Source organism: Scyliorhinus torazame, chromosome 1 (assembly GCF_047496885.1).
Source record: "Scyliorhinus torazame isolate Kashiwa2021f chromosome 1, sScyTor2.1, whole genome shotgun sequence".
Taxonomy (NCBI): Eukaryota; Metazoa; Chordata; class Chondrichthyes; order Carcharhiniformes; family Scyliorhinidae; genus Scyliorhinus; species Scyliorhinus torazame.
In genome coordinates this window covers 410565390-410585602 of record NC_092707.1, presented here as the reverse complement: position 1 = coordinate 410585602, position 20213 = coordinate 410565390, and positions in this window count along the sequence as shown.

Genomic DNA, 20213 nt, shown 5'->3' with positions numbered 1-20213 from the left:
GACATACAGGGTCCTGCTTGATCATTTCCTATGAGCTCCCTAAATTGTGACTGCAGGACCCCATCCCCCTTCCTGTCTAAAGTTATTGGTCCCAGTGTGGACCACAACCTCTGGCTGCTTGTCCATCCCCAGATGAATGTCCTGCAGCCGTTCTGTCACACCCTTGACCCTGGCACCAGAGGGGTAACATACCACCCCCGAGTCACGTCTACGGCGACAGAAACGGCCGTCCATTCCCCTCACTATCGAGTCCCTATCACTATTGCTTTTCCTTTCTTCTTCCTCTCCTGCTGTCCAGCCGAGCCCCTCACGGTGCCACAAACCTGACTCTGACTGTAACCCTCTGAGGTATCAACACCCTCACCAGTGTCTGAAACAGAAACCCATTGGTGAATGGGACCCCAGGGGAGTCCCGCACAACCTGCTTCGTGCTCCTGGACTGCCTGGTGGTTACCCATTCACTCTCTGTTTCCAAACCCTGAAGCTGCGGTGTGACCACCTCTCTGAACGTGCGATCCACGTAGCTCTCAGCCTCGCCGATGTGCCACAGTGACTCCAGCCGGCGCTCCAGCTCTGAAATCCACAGCTCAGGTTTCTGCAGCTGGCAACACTTGCTGCACACACGCTCCTTTAGGACACTGGTAGTGTCCACATTACAGGACACACATTCCACTCCACTGAGCTGTCCTGCCATGTCATACCTTTACTGCTGGAGCATTAACTCTATTCTACGTTGGGACTGGTATTGCCTCAGTATATAGATCCTAACTTTCCCTTATTTCAGTCACTGGATTTCACACACTGCTCCTCACACTGATCTCTGACCAACCAATTAATTCATCAATTTCCTGTGTCCTTGAATTTGTCTTTTTTCCCAAATGCTGCCTCACAGAAGGTGAAATACTCATCAAATAACTCGCCTGCTCTCCTGTAGCAGAATAAGGCAACTTTCTGAAGGGTGAAAAATTTGTCTCTGCACCAAATTCCCGCTTTGATCCAGATTCCTAGAATTTACAATGCAGAGGCCACTCGGCCCATCGAGTCCGCACCAGCTCCTGGAAAGAGCACCCCACTCAAGGCCATACCTCCACCCCATCCCCGCAATCCAGCAACCCCATCCAACCTAAGGGCAATTTATCATGGCCAATCCACCTAACCTGCACATCTTTGGACTGTGGGAGGAAACCGGAGCACCCGGAGGAAACCCACGCCGACACGGGGAGAACGTGCAGACTCCACACAGACAGTGACCCAAGCGGGAATCGAACTTGGGACCCTGGCGCTGTGAAGCCATAATGCTAACCACTATGCTACCGTGCTGCCCAAATATCCTCACTCAGTCTGTACGCTTGAACGTGTCCCTTTCTCACACAGAGCTGTGAAGAGTCGTCACACGGATCTCTCGATTTGTCGACACCTTTTTCAGCATTGTTATTCTTATCTGATTAATCACTTTAACAGTGTCATCCAATCAGCATTCATCTTTCAGGTCGTATTCTCTTATAAGGAATGACCTCCCCTTGTCCCCTTTGCTATTTTCATGCCTGGTGTTGGACATCTCACCCTTGTTGTATTTATATTTCAACAAGGAAACGGGTGGTCTACGTTTCTACAGAAACGTTTGCAACATGTGGTTAGAAAGGTTGACAGCTTGATCAGTGTTAGCTGCTGAAGGAAGCTCGAATCCTAAACTGACCAAATATAATGTCCCAGCAAGCCTCGCGGTTTATCATGGCCATCTTTTTATACTTCTACACTGGGAGCTTCTGCCAGGGCCGGGGGGAGGAGCGGGGGGTGGTCAGGAGGTGGGCTGTGGGGTGGGGTGGACGGGCACGGAACACCATTGCCGCAGGTGGCAAGGCAGCCATGCAGCTAACAGCCCACTGTGAACTTAGGGCCAGGGGATGTAGAGGTCCCTCCCCCAGAGAACCGCCTAGGTGCCCTCTGGCCCCAGCCAACCCATCAGCTGTGTGGGCGCACTCCAGCACAATCAGTGCCATCTTGTTGTCTGGGATGAGTGTGTGTGGGGAGTGCAATGTGTGTGTGCGGCTGGGATGAGTGTGTGTGGGGAGTGTAATGTGTGTGTGCGGCTGGGATGAGTGTATGTGGGGAGTGTAATGTGTGTGTGCGGCTGGGGTGAGTGTGTGTGGGGAGTGTAATGTGTGTGTGCGGCTGGGATGAGTGTGTGTGGGGAGTGTAATGTGTATGTGCGGCTGGGATGAGTGTGTGTGGGGAGTGTAATGTGTGTGTGCGGCTGGGATGAGTGTGTGTGGGGAGTGTAATGTGTGTGTGCGGCTGGGGTGAGTGTGTGTGGGGAGTGTAATGTGTGTGTGCGGCTGGGATGAGTGTGTGTGGGGAGTGTAATGTGTCTGTGCAGCTGGGATGAGTGTGTGTGGGGAGTGTAATGTGTGTGTGCGGCTGGGATGAGTGTGTGTGGGGAGTGTAATGTGTGTGTGCGGCTGGGGTGAGTGTGTGTGGGGAGTGTAATGTGTGTGTGCGGCTGGGATGAGTGTGTGTGGGGAGTGTAATGTGTGTGTGCGGCTGGGATGAGTGTGTGTGGGGAGTGTAATGTGTATGTGCGGCTGGGATGAGTGTGTGTGGGGAGTGTAATGTGTGTGTGCGGCTGGGATGAGTGTGTGTGGGGAGTGTAATGTGTGTGTGCGGCTGGGGTGAGTGTGTGTGGGGAGTGTAATGTGTGTGTGCGGCTGGTATGAGTGTGTGTCGGGAGTGTAATGTGTGTGTGCGGCTGGGGTGAGTGTGTGTCGGGAGTGTAATGTGTGTGTGCGGCTGGGGTGAGTGTGTGTGGGGAGTGTACTGTGTGTGCGGCTGGGATGAGTGTGTGTGGGGAGTGTAATGTGTGTGTGCGGCTGGGATGAGTGTGTGTGGGGAGTGTAATGTGTGTGTGCGGCAGGGATGAGTGTGTGTGGGGAGTGTAATGTGTGTGTGCGGCTGGGATGAGTGTGTGGGGGGAGTGTAATGTGTGTGTGCGGCTGGGATGAGTGTGTGTGGGGAGTGTAATGTGTGTGTGTGGCTGGGATGAGTGTGTGTGGGGAGTGTAATGTGTGTGTGCGGCTGGGATGAGTGTGTGTGGGGAGTGTAATGTGTGTGTGCGGCTGGGATGAGTGTGTGTGGGGAGTGTAATGTGTGTGTGCGGCTGGGATGAGTGTGTGTGGGGAGTGTAATGTGTGTGTGCGGCTGGGATGAGTGTGTGTTGGGAGTGTAATGTGTGTGTGTGGCTGGGATGAGTGTGTGTGGGGAGTGTAATGTGTGTGTGCAGCTGGGATGAGTGTGTGTGGGGAGTGTAATGTGTGTGTGCGGCTGGGATGAGTGTGTGTGGAGAGTGTAATGTGTGTGTGCAGCTGGGATGAGTGTGTGTGGAGAGTTTAATGTGTGTGTGCAGCTGGGATGAGTGTGTGTGGAGAGTGTAATGTGTGTGTGCAGCTGGGATGAGTGTGTGTGGGGAGTGTACTGTGTGTGCGGCTGGGATGAGTGTGTGTGGGGAGTGTAATGTGTGTGTGCGGCTGGGATGAGTGTGTGTGGGGAGTGTAATGTGTGTGTGCGGCAGGGATGAGTGTGTGTGGGGAGTGTAATGTGTGTGTGCGGCTGGGATGAGTGTGTGGGGGGAGTGTAATGTGTGTGTGCGGCTGGGATGAGTGTGTGTGGGGAGTGTAATGTGTGTGTGTGGCTGGGATGAGTGTGTGTGGGGAGTGTAATGTGTGTGTGCGGCTGGGATGAGTGTGTGTGGGGAGTGTAATGTGTGTGTGCGGCTGGGATGAGTGTGTGTGGGGAGTGTAATGTGTGTGTGCGGCTGGGATGAGTGTGTGTGGGGAGTGTAATGTGTGTGTGCGGCTGGGATGAGTGTGTGTTGGGAGTGTAATGTGTGTGTGTGGCTGGGATGAGTGTGTGTGGAGAGTGTAATGTGTGTGTGCAGCTGGGATGAGTGTGTGTGGGGAGTGTAATGTGTGTGTGTGGCTGGGATGAGTGTGTGTGGGGAGTGTAATGTGTGTGTGCGGCTGGGATGAGTGTGTGTTGGGAGTGTAATGTGTGTGTGCGGCTGGGATGAGTGTGTGTGGGGAGTGTAATGTGTCTGTGCAGCTGCAGCTTGTCAGCCTCCTGAGTGTCAATCACGGACCCGGCCAATCCCGCACCATTTCCCATTGGAATTGATTGTGTTCCACGTGGTGTCGGTGCTGCCCCTCCACAGTCACTGAATCGACCCGGGTTCGGCGGCAGTTTTGCTATCGTGAAATTTCACTAATTCTGTGTCGGCGTCAACACTTAGTCTCAGAAACGGAGACTCCAGCCCAGGTCTCCCAAATGTAATTGAATTATTTGAGGAAGTGACTAGGTGTGTAGATGATGCAGTTGATGTAGTCTACATGGACTTTAGTAAGGCTTTTGACAAAGTGCCACACGGGAGGCTGATGAAGAAGGTAAGAGCCCATGGGATCCAGGGCAATTTGTCGAACTGGATCCAAACCTGGCTCAGTGGTAGGAGGCAGAGGGTGATGATTGAAGGTTGTTTTTGTGACTGGAAATCTGTGTCCAGTGATGTTCCACAGGGATCGGTGCTGGGTCCCTTGTTGTCTGTCGTGTACATCAATGATCTGGATGTGAATACATAGAACATAGAAAATACAGCACAGACCAGGCTCTTCGGCCCACGATGTTGCGCCGAACCTTTGACCTAGATTAATCATAGATTATCATTGAATTTACAGTGCAGAAGGAGGCCATTCGGCCCCCTGAGTCTGCGCCGACTCTTGGAAAGAGCACCCTACCCAAACTTAACACCTCCACCCAACACCAATGGCAATTTTGGACACTAAGGGCAATTTATCATGGCCAATCCACCTACCCTGCACATCTTTGGACTGTGGGAGGAAACCGGAGCACCCGGAGGAAAACCACGCAGACACGGGGAGGACGTGCAAACTCCGCACAGACAGTGACACAAGCCGGAATCGAACATGGGACCCTGGAGCTGTGAAGCAATTGTGCTATCCACAATGCTACCGTGCTGCCCTTAAGAACAAATAAATCTACACTATATCATTTCCCGTAATCCATGTACCTATCCAATAGCTGCTTGAAGGTCCCTAATGTTTCCGACTCAACTACTTCCACAGGCAGTGCATTCCATGCCCCCACTACTCTCTGGGTAAAGAACCTACCTCTGATACCCCTCCTATATCTTCCACATTTCACCTTAAATTTATGTCCCCTTGTAATGGTTTGTTCCACCCGGGGAAAAAGTCTCTGACTGTCTACTCTATCTATTCCCCTGATCATCTTATAAACCTCTATCAAGTCGCCCCTCATCCTTCTCCGTTCTAATGAGAAAAGGCCTAGCACCCTCAACCTTTCCTCATAAGACCTACTCTCCATTCCAGGCAACATCCTGGTAAATCTTCTTTGCACCTTTTCCAAAGCTTCCACATCCTTCCTAAAATGAGGTGACCAGAACTGTACACAGTACTTCAAATGTGGCCTTACCAAAGTTTTGTACAGCTGCATCATCACCTCACGGCTCTTAAATTCAATCCCTCTGTTAATGAACGCGAGCACACCATAGGCCTTCTTCACAGCTCTATCCACTTGGGTGGCAACTTTCAAAGATGAATGAACATAGACCCCAAGATCTCTCTGCTCCTCCACATTGCCAAGAACTCTACCGTTAACCCTGTATTCCACATTCATATTTGTCCTTCCAAAATGGACAACCTCACACTTTTCAGGGTGAAACTCCATCTGCAAATTCGCAGCCCTGCTCTGCATCCTATCTATGTCTCTTTGCAGCTGACAACAGCCCTCCTCACTATCCACAACTCCACCAATCTTCGTATCATCTGCAAATTTACTGACCCACCCTTCAACTCCCTCATCCAAGTCATTAATGAAAATCGCAAACAGCAGAGGACCCAGAACTGATCCCTGCGGTACGCCACTGTTAACTGGGATCAAGGCTGTATATTTGCCATCCACCACCACTCTCTGACTTCTATCGGTTAGCCAGTTTGTTATCCAACTGGCCAAATTTCCCACTATCCCATGCCTCCTTACCTTCTGCAGAAGCCTACCATGGGGAACCTTATCAAATGCCTTCCTAAAATCCATGTACACTACATCCACTGCTTTACCTTCATCCACATGCTTGGTCACCTCCTCAAAGAATTCAATAAGATTTGTAAGGCAAGACCTATCCCTCACAAATCCGTGCTGACTATCCCGAATCAAGCAGTGTCTTTCCAGATGCTCAGAAATCCTATCCTTCAGTACTCTTTCCATTACTTTGCCTACCACCGACGTAAGACTAACTGGCCTGTAATTCCCTGGGTTATCCCTAGTCCCTTTTTTGAACAGGGGCACGACATTCGCCACTCTCCAATCCCCTGGTACCACCCCCGTTGACAGTGAGGACAAAATGATCATTGCCAACGGCTCTGCAATTTCATCTCTTGCTTCCCATAGAATCCTTGGATATATCCCGTCAGGCCCGGGGGACTTGTCTATCCTCAAGTTTTTCAAAATGCCCAACACATCTTCCTTCCTAACAAGTATTTCCTCGAGCTTACCAGTCTGTTTCACACTGTCCTCTCCAACAATATCGCCCCTCTCATTTGTAAATACAGAAGAAAAGTACTCGTTCAAGACCTCTCCTATCTCTTCAGACTCAATACACAATCTCCCGCTACTGTCCTTGATCGGACCTACCCTCGCTCTAGTCATTCTCACATTCTCATATTTCTCACATATGTGTAAAAGGCCTTGCCGTTTTTCTTGATCCTACCCGCCAAAGATTGTTCATGCCCTCTCTTAGCTCTCCTAATCCCTTTCTTCAGTTCCCTCCTGGCCATCTTGTATCCCTCCAATGCCCTGTCTGAACCTTGTTTCCTCAGCCTTACATAAGTCTCCTTTTTCCTCTTAACAAGACATTCAACCTCTCTTGTCAACCATGGTTCCCTCACTCGACCATCTCTTCCCTGCCTGACAGGGACATACATATCAAGGACACGTAGTACCTGTTCCTTGAACAAGTTCCACATTTCACTTGTGTCCTTCCCTGACAGCCTATGTTCCCAACTTATGCACTTCAATTCTTGTCTGACAACATCGTATTTACCCTTCCCCCAATTGTAAACCTTGCCCTGTTGCACGCACCTATCCCTCTCCATTACTAAAGTGAAAGTCACAGAATTGTGGTCACTATCTCCAAAATGCTCCCCCACTAACAAATCTATCACTTGCCCTGTTTCATTACCAAGTAAATTGGTTTCATTACCAACTAAATCCAATATTGCCCCTCCTCTGGTCGGACAATCTACATACTGTGTTAGAAAAGCTTCCTGGACACACTGCACAAACACCACCCCATCCAAACTATTTGATCTAATGAGTTTCCACTCAATATTTGGGAAGTTAAAGTCACCCATGACTACTACCCTGTGACTTTTGCACCTTTCCAAAATCTGTTTCCCAATCTGTTCCTCCACATCTCTGCTACTATTGGGGGGCCTATGGAAAACTCCTAACAAGGTGACTGCTCCTTTCCTATTTCCGACTTCAACCCATACCACCTCAGTCGGGTGATACTCCTCGAACTGCCTGTCTGCAGCTGTTATACTATCTCTAATTAACAATGCCACCCCCCCACCTCTTTTACCACCCTCCCTAATCTTATTGAAACATCTATAACCAGGGACCTCCAACAACCATTTCTGCCCCTCTTCTATCCAAGTTTCCGTGATGGCCACCACATCGTAGTCCCAAGTACAGATCCATGCCTTAAGTTCACCCACCTTATTCCTGGTGCTTCTTGCGTTGAAGTCTATACACTTCAACCCATCTCCGTGCCTGCAAGTACTCTCCTTTGTCAGTGTTCCCTTCCCCACTGCCTCATTACACGCTTTGGCGTCCTGAATATCGGCTACCTTAGTTGCTGGACAACAAATCCGGTTCCCATTCCCCTGCCAAATTAGTTTAAACCCTCCCGAAGAGTACCAGAAAACCTCCCTCCCAGGATATTGGTGCCCCTCTGGTTCAGATACAACCCGTCCTGCTTGTACAGGTCCCACCTTCCCCAGAATGCACTCCAGTTATCCAAATACCTGAAGCCCTCCCTCCTACACCATTCCTGCAGCCACGTGTTCAACTGCACTCTCTCCCTATTCCTAGCCTCGCTATCACGTGGCACCGGCAACAAACCAGAGATGACAACTCTGTCTGTCCTGGCTTTTAACTTCCAGCCTAACTCCCTAAACTTGTTTATTACCTCCACACCCCTTTTCCTACCTACGTCGTTGGTACCAATGTGCACCACGACTTCTGGCTGCTCCCCCTCCCCCTTAAGGATCCTGAAGACACGATCCGAGACATCCCTGACCCTGGCACCCGGGAGGCAACATACCTTCCGGGAGTCTCGCTCGCGACCACAGAATCTCCTATCTATTCCCCTAACCATTGAATCTCCTACAACTATTGCTTTTCTATTCTCCCCCCTTCCCTTCTGAGCCCCAGAGCCAGACTCAGTGCCAGAGACCTGGCTGCTCGGGCCTTCCCCCGGGAGGTCATCCCCCCCAACAGCATCCAAAACGGTATACTTGTTTTGAAGGGGAACGGCCACGAGGGATCCCTGCACTGACTGCCTGTTTGTTCCTTTCCCCCTGACTGTAACCCAGCTATTCTTGTCCTGTACCTTGGGTGTGGTTACCTCCCTGTAACTCTTCTCAATCACCCCCTCTGCCTCCCGGATGATCCGAAGTTCATCCATCTTCAGCTCCAGTTCCCTCACACGGTCTTTGAGGAGCTGAAGTTGGGTGCACTTCCCGCAGGTATAGTCAGCGGGGACACCGGTGGTGTCCCTCACCACCCACATCCTACAGGAGGAGCATGCAACTGGCCTAGCCACCATCCCCTCTTACCTGACAGAATATAGCTGCCCTGTGGACTAACTAGATCTCCGCCCTCCGATTCTGCTTCCAGTCAGCTACACTGTCTGTAAACTCCTGCCTCTCTTCTCACTCTTTGCGGAAATGTCGGAAACAAAATGAAAGGAGCACCTTACTCCCTCCTCACCTAACTCCCTCGGTCACCAAACTCTTACTATAGCACTCAAAATGCACCAAATTCAGCACTCAGTGCAAACAAAGTCTGCACTGTAGGGGATCACTTTTATACTGTGAATCTAGCCTCTGAAAACTGGCCTAATCCAATTAACTTTGACCCAGAATGTGGGAGGTATGAAAGTAAATTCACAGATGATAACGAGGGATATTGTGAACCTCGTCAAAAAGAAAAAGGAGGCTTTTGTACGGTCTAGAATGGTGGGAACAGTCAAAACCATTGAGGAGTATAAAGAAAGTAGGAAGATACTTAAGCGGGAAATTAGGAGGGCGAGGAGGGGGTCATGAAACCTCCTTGGCAGGTAGGATTAAGGTGAATCCCAAAGCTTTTTATTCACAAGTAAAAAAGCAAGGGGGTGGCCAGGAAAAGGATTGGACCACTTAAGGACAGTGGGGGGAATCTATGTGTTGAGCCAGAGGAAATGGGCAAGTACTAAATGAATATTTTGCATCAGTGTTCACCAAAAAATAGGAGTTTGTGGAAGATGATTCTTGGGTAGGGTGTGTGGACAGTCTGGGTCATGTGACGTCGAAAAGGAGGAGATATTGAGTCTTTCAAAAGATATTAAGGTCGCTATGTCTCCTGGGTCAGATGGGATTTACCCCAGAATACTGAGGGGAGCAAGGGTGAAAATTGCTGGGGCCTTGACTCACATCTTTGTATCCTCATTGGCTACAGGTGAGATCCCAGAGGACTGGCGAATAGCTAATGTGGTAGCGCTTTTTAAGAAAGGTAGCAGGGATAATCCTGGAAACTATCGGCCGGTGAGCCTCACGTCAGTAGTAGCTAACGTTGGAGGGGATTAGCAGGGATAGATTTATACCCATTTGTAAACAAATGACTCATTAGCGATAGACAGCATGGTTTTGTGAAGGGGAAGTCGTGCCTCACTAACTTGATTGAGTTTTTTGAGGAGGTGACAAAGATGATTGATGAGGGGATGGGGGTGGATGGCCTTTGACAAGGTGCTTCATGGCAGACTGGTACAAAAGGTGAAGTCACATGGGATCAGAGATGAGGTGGTAAGATGGATACAGAACAGGCTCGGTCATAGAAGGCAAAGGTAGCAGTAGAAGGGTGCTTTTCTGAATGGAAGGTTGGGACTAGTGGTGTTCCACAGGGATCTGTGCTGGGACCTCTGTTGTTTGTAGTACACGTAAACGATTTGGAGGAAAATGTCGCTGGTCTGATTCGTAAGTTTGCGGATGACACCAAGGAGTGGCAGATAGTGTTGAGGATTGTCAGAAGATACAGGAGGACATAGATAGGTTGGAGACTTGTGCAGAGAAATGGCAAATGGAGTTTAATCCAGACAAATGTGAGGTAATGCATTTTGGTAGATCTAACATAGAGCGGAAATATACCGTAAATGGATATAGAAAGTTAAAGAGATCTGGGTGTGCTGGTCCACAGATCTTTAAAAGTGGCAACACAAGTGGACAAGGTAGTCAAGAAAGCATATGGAATTCTTGCCTTCATTGGATGGGGCACAGAGTATAAAAACTGGCAAGTCATGCTCCATTTGTATAGAACTTTGGCAAGGCTACGCTTGGAATATTGTGCACAATTCTGGTCGCCTCACTACCAGAAGGATGTGGAGGATTTGGAGAGGGTGCAATGGAGGTTTACCAGGATGTTGCCTGATCTGGAGGGTGTTAGCTATTCGGAGAGGCTGAATTGACTCGGACTGTTTTCATGAGAAGCATGAGGTTGAGGGGTGGCCTGATAGAGATCGACAAGATCATGAGAGGCATGGATAGAGTGGATGGGCAGACACTCTTTCCCAGGGTGGAGGGTTCAGTCGCCAGGAGGCATAGGTTTCAGGTCCGTGTGCAAAGGTTAGAGGAGATGTGAGAGGCAGGGTTTTGTACGCAGAGGGTGGTGAGTGCCTGGAACGCGTTGCCAGAGGAGGTTGTGGAAGCAGATACATTAATGGCGTTCAAAAGGCATCTTGACAAACACATGAATAGGATGGGTATAGAGGAATACGGCACGAGGAAATGCTGATGGTTTTGGCCAAGCTTAGTATCATGAGCGGGACAGGCTGGTTAGATGGGCAGAAGAGTGACAAATGGAATTGAACCATGAAAAGTGTGAGGTGATGCATTTTGGGAGGACTAACAAGGCCCAGGAATATCCAATGAATGGTGGGATCCTGGGAAGTAGAGAGGATCAAAGGGACCTTGGTATGCAGGTTCACAGATCTCAGAAGACAGCAGGAACGGTTGATAAGGTGGTTAAGAAGGCCAATGGGATTCTTGTCTTTATTAACCGAGGCATTGAATAGAAGAGCAGGGAGGTTATGCTGGAGCTGTATAAAACGCTGGTTAGGCCCCAGGAGGAAACTGGAGCACCCGGAGGAAACCTACGCAGAAACGGGGAGAACTTCAGCCAGAGAGTGGTGGTCTGTGGAATTCATTGCCACAGAGGGCGGTGGAGGCCGGGACGTTGAGTGTCTTTAAGACAGAAGTTGATAAATTCTTGATTTCTCGAGGAATTAAGGGCGATGGAGAGAGAGCGGGTAAATGCAGTTTAAATCAGCCATGATTGAATGGTGGAGTGGACTCGATGGGCCGAATGGTCTTACTTCCACTCCTCTGCCTTATGGTCTTATGGTCTAATTTGCAGACTCCGCACAGACAGTGACCCAAGCCTGGAATCGAACCTGGGACCCTGGAGCTGTGAAGCAACAGTGCTAACCACTGTGCTCCCGTGCGCTCCACAGAGTGGGAAAAATGAAGTAAAACGTCTTGGACATTACAACCTGGAATTCACTTGCTGTTGTGAGGAGGTTCTGGTGTAAATGGTGACTTTGTGGTTTCTAGGATGTGGTTTGCTGCTGCCTTTTCTTTACACCCTTGTTTCCTGTCTGACCTGAGGCCTCTGTGTGTGGCCTCTACTGAGGCTGATGACAGCTTCTTATCAGCATCAGTAACAACGTTCTGTGTAGATGTGTGAGCTCGTGGCCAGGGGTTCCTGTGGGTTGAACAGTGTTCAGAATATGTTTCAGACGCATTAGGGACACATTTGAATTAGTAATGAGCAATGAGCCAGAATTCATCAATAATCTGGGTGTAAAAGAAAGAACAATTTGTATTTATGCAGCACTTTACACATCTACTCGACATCTCAACGTGCTTTCCAGCCAATGATGTTCTTTTGAAGTGTAGTCACTGTTTTAATGTGGGAAAGAGCAACCATTTAGATAAACACTTGGAACACCACAATGTACAAGGCTACGGACCAAGTGCTGGAGAATGGGGTTAGAATAGATCGGTGCTGGATGGTCAGCACGGGGATGATGGGCTGAAGAGCCTCTTTCCGTGCTGGAAAAACTCTGGGACTCTGTGAATTTGGATAATGTATATTCGAGGCAGAATATCACACACCGAGATACTCCACAATTCCACAACAAGTACTGGGGAAAGGAGAAAGCTGCAATATTGCTTTTGGAATTGGAGTGTTTTTTATGAATGGATTTAAAGAGCTGTTGGAACTTAGAGCGGAGCCAACAGGACAGACTGATGTTACTGCTGAACACACTGCTCATTACTGAGACTGTATTTCAGGGGGAAATACAACAGGACAGACTGATGTTACTGCTGAACACACTGCTCATTACTGAGACTGTATTTCAGGGGGAAATACAACAGGACAGACTGATGTTACTGCTGAACACACTGCTCATTACTGAGACTGTATTTCAGGGGGAAATACAACAGGACAGACTGATGTTACTGCTGAACACACTGCTCATTACTGAGACTGTATTTCAGGGGGAAATACAACAGGACAGACTGATGTTACTGCTGAACACACTGCTCATTACTGAGACTATATTTCAGGGGGAAATACAACAGGACAGACTGATGTTACTGCAGAACGCACTGCTCATTACTGAGACTGTATTTCACGGGGAAATACAACAGGACAGACTGATGTTACTGCTGAACACACTGCTCATTACTGAGACTGTATTTCACGGGGAAATACAACAGGACAGACTGATGTTACTGCAGAACGCACTGCTCATTACTGAGACTGTATTTCAGGGGGAAATACAACAGGACAGACTGATGTTACTGCTGAACACACTGCTCATCACTGAGACTGTATTTCAGGGAGGGGAAATACAACAGGACAGACTGATGTTACTGCAGAACGCACTGCTCATTACTGAGACTGTATTTCAGGGGGAAATACAACAGGACAGACTGATGTTACTGCTGAACACACTGCTCATTACTGAGACTGTATTTCAGGGGGAAATACAACAGGACAGACTGATGTTACTGCTGAACACACTACTCATTACTGAGACTGTATTTCAGGGAGAAATACAACAGACAAAAGTTCAACTGGTTTCCATATTTTCTTCACTGAAACTAATCTAACCTTCGGTATCCCTGATCTCCCTGTCTGATTGTTTCAAACTGAATTTGGCAATCCAGGATTTCAAGATGAATGGGGTATAGTTTCCATCTGATATTTCTCCTGAGAATATGCAAAATATTTGTACTAAATCCCTCGTGTGCTTTTCTCACACAAAACTGACCTTGTTAAATCAGGCAGAAAAGAACTCCCAATAAGATGAAGATATATTTTCCCACCCCCATCTCTACAGGACACTGTGGAGGGTCCACACTCTGCAATCACCCTTGGATCATCACAATATCACAAGGACAGTGAGGCTCCACTTTGATGCAGAAAATGGTGCTTCCCCTTTCTGGCCCGGTTTGCACTTCTTGTTCTGAGAAGGCAGGACTGAACTCTGGAAGATTAACCAATCCCATTCCCGGCAGAGAGCCTGTCCCTTTGATCGGCAGGTTGGGAGATGATGAGGATGTTCCTGACTGTATTCTGTCTGTGAAACAGATCTGGTGAGAGGACAGGCTGACATTCTACAGCAGCAGTGGAGCTAAGCCCAGAATCACAGATTCACACAGTGCAGAAGAGGCCCTTCGGCCCATCGAGTCTGCACCCACACATGGAAAACACCTGACCTGCCGACCTAATCCCATTGGCCAGCACTTGGCCCATTACCTTGAATGTTATGACGGCTAAGTCCCCATCCAGGTACTTTTTAAAGGATGTGAGGCAACCCGCCTCTCCCACCCTCCCAGGCAGTGCGTTCCAGACCCTCTCCACCCTCCCAGGCAGCGCGTTCCAGACCCTCACAACCCTCCCAGGCAGTGCGTTCCAGACCCTCACCACCCTCCCAGGCAGTGCGTTCCAGACCCTCACCACCCTCCCAGGCAGTGCGTTCCAGACCCTCACCACCCTCCCAGGCAGCGCGTTCCAGACCCTCACCACCCTCCCAGGCAGTGCGTTCCAGACCCTCACCACCCTCCCAGACAGTGCGTTCCAGACCCTCACAACCCTCCCAAGCAGTGCGTTCCAGACCCTCACCACCCTCCCAGGCAGTGCGTTCCAGACCCTCACCACCCTCCCAGGCAGCGCGTTCCAGACCCTCACCACCCTCCCAGGCAGTGCGTTCCAGACCCTCACCACCCTCCCAGACAGTGCGTTCCAGACCCTCACAACCCTCCCAAGCAGTGCGTTCCAGACCCTCACCACCCTCCAGGCAGTGCGTTCCAGACCCTCACCACCCTCCCAGGCAGTGCGTTCCAGACCCTCACCACCCTCCCAGGCAGTGCGTTCCAGACGCTCACAACCCTCCCAAGCAGTGCGTTCCAGAACCTCACCACCCTCCCAGGCAGCGCGTTCCAGACCCTCACCACCCTCCCAGGCAGTGCGTTCCAGACCCTCACCACCCTCCCAGGCAGCGCGTTCCAGACCATCACCACCCTCCCAGGCAGTGCGTTCCAGACCCTCACCACCCTCCCAGGCAGCGCGTTCCAGACCCTCGCCACCCTCCCAGGCAGCGCGTTCCAGACCCTCACCACCCTCCCAGGCAGTGCGTTCCAGTCCCTCACCACCCTCCCAGGCGTTGAGTTCCAGACCCTCACCACCCTCCCAGGCAGTGCGTTCCAGACCCTCACCACCCTCCCAGGCAGTGCGTTCCAGACCCTCACCACCCTCCCAGGCAGTGCGTTCCAGACCCTCACCACCCTCCCAGGCAGTGCGTTCCAGACCCTCTACCACCCTCCCAGGCAGTGCGTTCCAGACCCTCACCACCCTCTGGGTAAACAGGTTTTTCCTCAAACCCCCCCTAAACCTCCTGCCCCTCACCTTGAACTTATCTCTCCTCATAACTGACCCTTCAACAAAGGGGAACAGCTGCTCCCTGTCCACACTGTCCATGCCCCTCATAGTCCTGTGCACCTCGATCAGGTCACCCTCAGTCTTATCTGCTTTAGCGAAAACAACCCAATCCTATCCAACCTCTCTCCATAACTTAAACGTTCCACCCCAGGCGAGAGCCTGTTGAATCTCCTCTGCAGCTCCTCCAGTTCAATCATCATTCCTGCAATGTGGCGATCAGAATTACACACAGTACTCCAGCTGTGGCCTCACCAAAGTTCGATACAACTCCAACACGACCTCCCTGCCTTTGTATCTATGCCTCGATTGATAAAGGCAAGTGTCCCATATGCATTTTTTACCACCCGATTAGCCTGCGCGTCTGCCTTCAGAGATCTATGGACAAACACGGCCAGGTCCCTTTGTTCCTCGGAACGTCCCAGTGTCAGGCCATTCATTTAATACTTCTTTGTCACATTACTCCTTCCAAAGTGGATCACCTCACACTTTTCAGGGTGAATTCCATCTGCTGCTTTTTTGCCCATTTGACCATCCCGAATATATCTTCCTGTAACCCAAGTAGCTCAAACTCACTGTTAAACACCCGACCAATCTTTGTGTCATCCACTTAATGTGAAGGTTAATTCAACCACCCCAAATACATCCACTTAATGTGAAAGTTAATTCAACCACCCCAAATACACCCACTTAATGTGAAGGTTAATTCAACCACCCCAAATACACCCACTTAATGTGAAGGTTAATTCAATCCTTCCTAAATACACCCACTTAATGTGCAGATTAATTCAATCCTTCCTAAATACACCCACTTAATGTGCAGATTAATTCAATCCTTCCTAAATACACCCACTTAATGTGCAGATTAATTCAATCCTTCCTAAATACACCCACTTAATGTGAAGGTTAATTCAACCACCCCAAATACATCCACTCAATGTACAGATTAATTCAATCCACCCCAAACACACCCACTTAATGTCCAGACTGTCACTCAAACCCATTGTCACATTAAATGAGTAACAGAGAGGAATGGGAAAACCGAGTTTTCTGACCCGTGTTCCCAGTCTGTGTAACTCTGTGTCAGGTGCACTGAACATTCTCAATGTGGTGATAAATTCTGCTGAAACTCTCATGTCCAGTTTGAATGTTCTAACTCTAGAATTCACACAAGTTACAGGTGCAGAGACACCGCAGCACAAACCAGGGAGAGTTCTTTTAGAACAAGTTAAACTTCTCCAAACCAAACTAAAACTTGTACTTACCCCCAGAAACACAGAGTGACAGAGTCACAACAAAAAGAGTTTTACTGATCATCTCAACAGAATAACAATCCTCTTTATCCACACCGTTTATTGCAGGTCCAGTAAATACATTGAAACACAAAGTGTCCCAGCCGACAGAAGCTGCTTTAATCTCCTTTTTCACAGGAGGTAACGAAGTTAAAGAGGAAGCAGCGACAATGAGCCAATAGCTGCTCCCCTTCTGGGTGGATTTTGATAAGTGACGTTTCTGATTCACTGAGTGCAAGTTGCCCACATTAAGTTGGTTTAACATGAAGAGTTCACACAGCGAGGGACACATTTGCTGCAAAAATGTAAATGGTGGAAACATTTATTGAAAATCATTGAAACCAAATTCTCCTCCCTTTGGGAACAACAAGAGCTAGAATGGACCGCCGCGATGCTGCGGAACTGAGTTATAGAGACCCTGAGCCACTCTGCACACCCTGTCCAGATCCGAGAGGTACCAACTCCTCCCCCGGCGAGGAGTGTGGATGTCAGGGTCTCTGAGGCCACCAAGGCCGCCGAGGCTGCCGGCAGCGTGATGGACAACGCCCTGACCGCCCGGGATGAGTTAGGTGCAGCCCCGTATTGAAGAGGCTGGAGACAAGTTGGAAGTGTAGCTGAAGTGTGTGGCTGCACCAAGGGTGGCACCGATTCACATCCCTGTGCCGATCAATGGACATTGAATCCAAATGGAGTTGGATACAGGTGCTGCTGTCTCAGTGGTGCCGCGTGTTTTCGGGCTGGGCCTTGGGCGAACGAAGGGGGACGTGGTGAAAATCCAAGTGGATCCGCAGGCCCAGCCCTGTTTTTTCAGGGTTTGGCCAGTCCCTCATGCTATTGTTGGGAAGGTCGAGGGTGAACTGCAGCGATTGGAGAGCCTACGTATAATTCAGCCACTTTGTTTTAGCAACTATGCGGGGCCGGTGGTTCCGGTGATGAAACCGGATCGGATGTCAGGGTCGCTGAGGCCTACAAGGCTGCCAAGACTTGTCCATTCTAGTTGTTGAAGGGTGGAGCTCTCTCACACAGATCCTCTTCTTACATCTTATATAACCACTTATCTCTTAAAACATCATTCTCCCACTACATTGTGTGCCTTGTGTTGACCTGTTACGTATTCTCTTTTCATGTACTAAATGATATAGAGGCTTTGAAGAAGGTGCAAAGAGGATTTACAAGGTTCACACCAGGACTGGAAACTATTCCAATTGGGAAAAGATAATTAGGCTGGGGCCCTTTCTCTTCAAAAGAGAAGACAAATGAGTGATCAACATCTTTAAAATGATGGCAGGTGTTGAAAGAGTAAACAGAGAATGTCTGCATTTGTGGTGAAGAGTGAAAATAGAGGCCATCGATATCAGGCTGTCACTAATAAATCCAATGGGTAATTCAGAGGGCAGCCTTTACCCAGAGAGTGATGGGAATGTGGAACTCGCTCCCACGTTGAGTGGTTCCAATGTTACGATGCCAGCTGATGTTAGTGCATCTAATCAGACGCTAGAGTGGAACCCAGCTTGAGAGATACTGGGCGGGATTCTCCGTTTCAGAGACTAAGTGCTGACGCCGGGACAGAACCGATGGAATTCTACGACAGCAAGACTGGCGCCGCTCCCGGAGAAATTAATCAACCGTTAATCTGAGAATCGTAGAATTTCAAGTGCAGAAGGAGACCATTCGGCCCATCGAGTCTGCACAGCCCCTTTGCCAGAGGACCCTACCTAAGCCCGCACCTCCACCCTATCCCCGTAACCCAGAAACCACACTTATTATTTTTGGATACTAAGGGCAATTTACCACGAGCAACCACCTAACCTGCACATCTTTGGGTTGTGGGAGGAAACCGGAGCACCCGGAGGAAACCCACGCACACACGGGGAGGATGTGCAGACTCCGCACAGACAGTGACCCAAGCCGGAATCGAACCTGGGACCCTGGAGCTGTGAAGCAAGTGTGCTAACCACTGTGCTACCGTGCTGGTATCAGAGTGGTTACCTTCTTCCACCTGAACTGACTGTGCTCCGGGGCTAGCGCGGCACCCTGTGGAACACGAGCGATTCCAATGGGAAACGGTGTTGGATATGCCGGAGTCGGGATTGACACTCGAGAGGCTGACAAGCTGTAGCTGCATATCCGCACTCCACTCCCCACACACACTCATCCCAGCCAATAGGATGGCACCGGTTGTGCTGGAGCGCGCCCATCCCGCTGCTGGGTCAGCTGCGGCCAGAGGATACTTGGGGGGGGGGGGTAGGTGGCCTGGTGAGTCCTGTGGCACTAAGTTCACAGTGAGCAGTCGGCAGCGTGCACAGCCGTGTGGCTGCCTTGCCGGCTGCGGCAATGGTGTTCCGTGCCCGTCCAGCCCGGCCCCACCTCTTGGCTGCCCCCCGCTACTCCCCCGAGACCCTGGCAGAAGTTCCCCGGCCGGCGGCACAACTATCAGCACACTATAGCGATATTGGACACTTTTCGTGCCCCCTCTCCCTCCCTCAGCAGCCACGGAGCCTGTTTCCCGATTGTTGAAACCACAAGTGAAACACGCCGTCGGTAATTCCTCCCGGTGGAGGCGGAGCATCGCGGAAGCCCGGGTGAATACCGGCTCAGGCCGCTAATGATATGTGAACGGCGTTTACTGTACGTGCAGAGTAGAACGCATTGACACCGCGGTTGAGGCACCGGAGCACGGCATTCTGTCGGGCAGCCAGCAACGGCCACCATTTTTGCCTCACGACCGTTTCTCCGCCCAATCGCCTTTCCTGGTTCCAGCGTCGGCCGACAGAGAATCCCGCTATTTCTGTTTCGATACTTCATTGGCAGATTACAGAACAGAGTCACAGGACTGCCCATGAACTTTTAACTAAAGAATAAAACATTGATTAATCTCTGCCAACTCCACCAACCCACCGATATAATTTTGGTGCTGACAGCTATCCTCTACACCATCGACTGCGTGGACAATTTGTGTGTTGTCTGCAAATTTCCCAATCTTGCCCCCATCACCCCATGTTCAAGTCCAAATTGTTAATATATAAAACGAACAGCAGGGGTGCCAACACCAAGCCCTGCGGAACACCAATTGAAACAGCTTCCCATTCGCAAGGGCAGCCATTGGCCATTCCCCTTTGTTTCCTGTTCCTGAGCCAACTTTGGATCTGTGTTCTCACCAAGGATTCACCTCCAGGGTTCCAAACTCTCCTTCAGGTATTCCCCTGCCCTGGATTGTCATGTGCCTTCAAGCTTTCACACAATTCCCCAGGTTCCAAGCTGTGCCAACAGAATGCCACTTTTTCACAGGCTGTATAAGTTGTTACCAACCATCTCGCAAGCCGCCATGCCCCAGGTCTGTACCTTAACTGGGAGCCTTTCTCTCTGCTCCTGACTTCACTGAACAGAACCTTTTTCCAGATTCCTCTTCATCTTTCCTTTGCCTTCACAGTTTTCCTGGAACTCTGTTCTTTCCCAATCCCTGGTTTCTAGGACTTGCTGTTCTTTATCTTGGGAGTGTCTTTCTGTCCCTGTGTATGGTGCTGTCTGTTCCAGCAGTTTCTGTGAAATCTGCTTACTCCCCGTTTACCTTCTTTC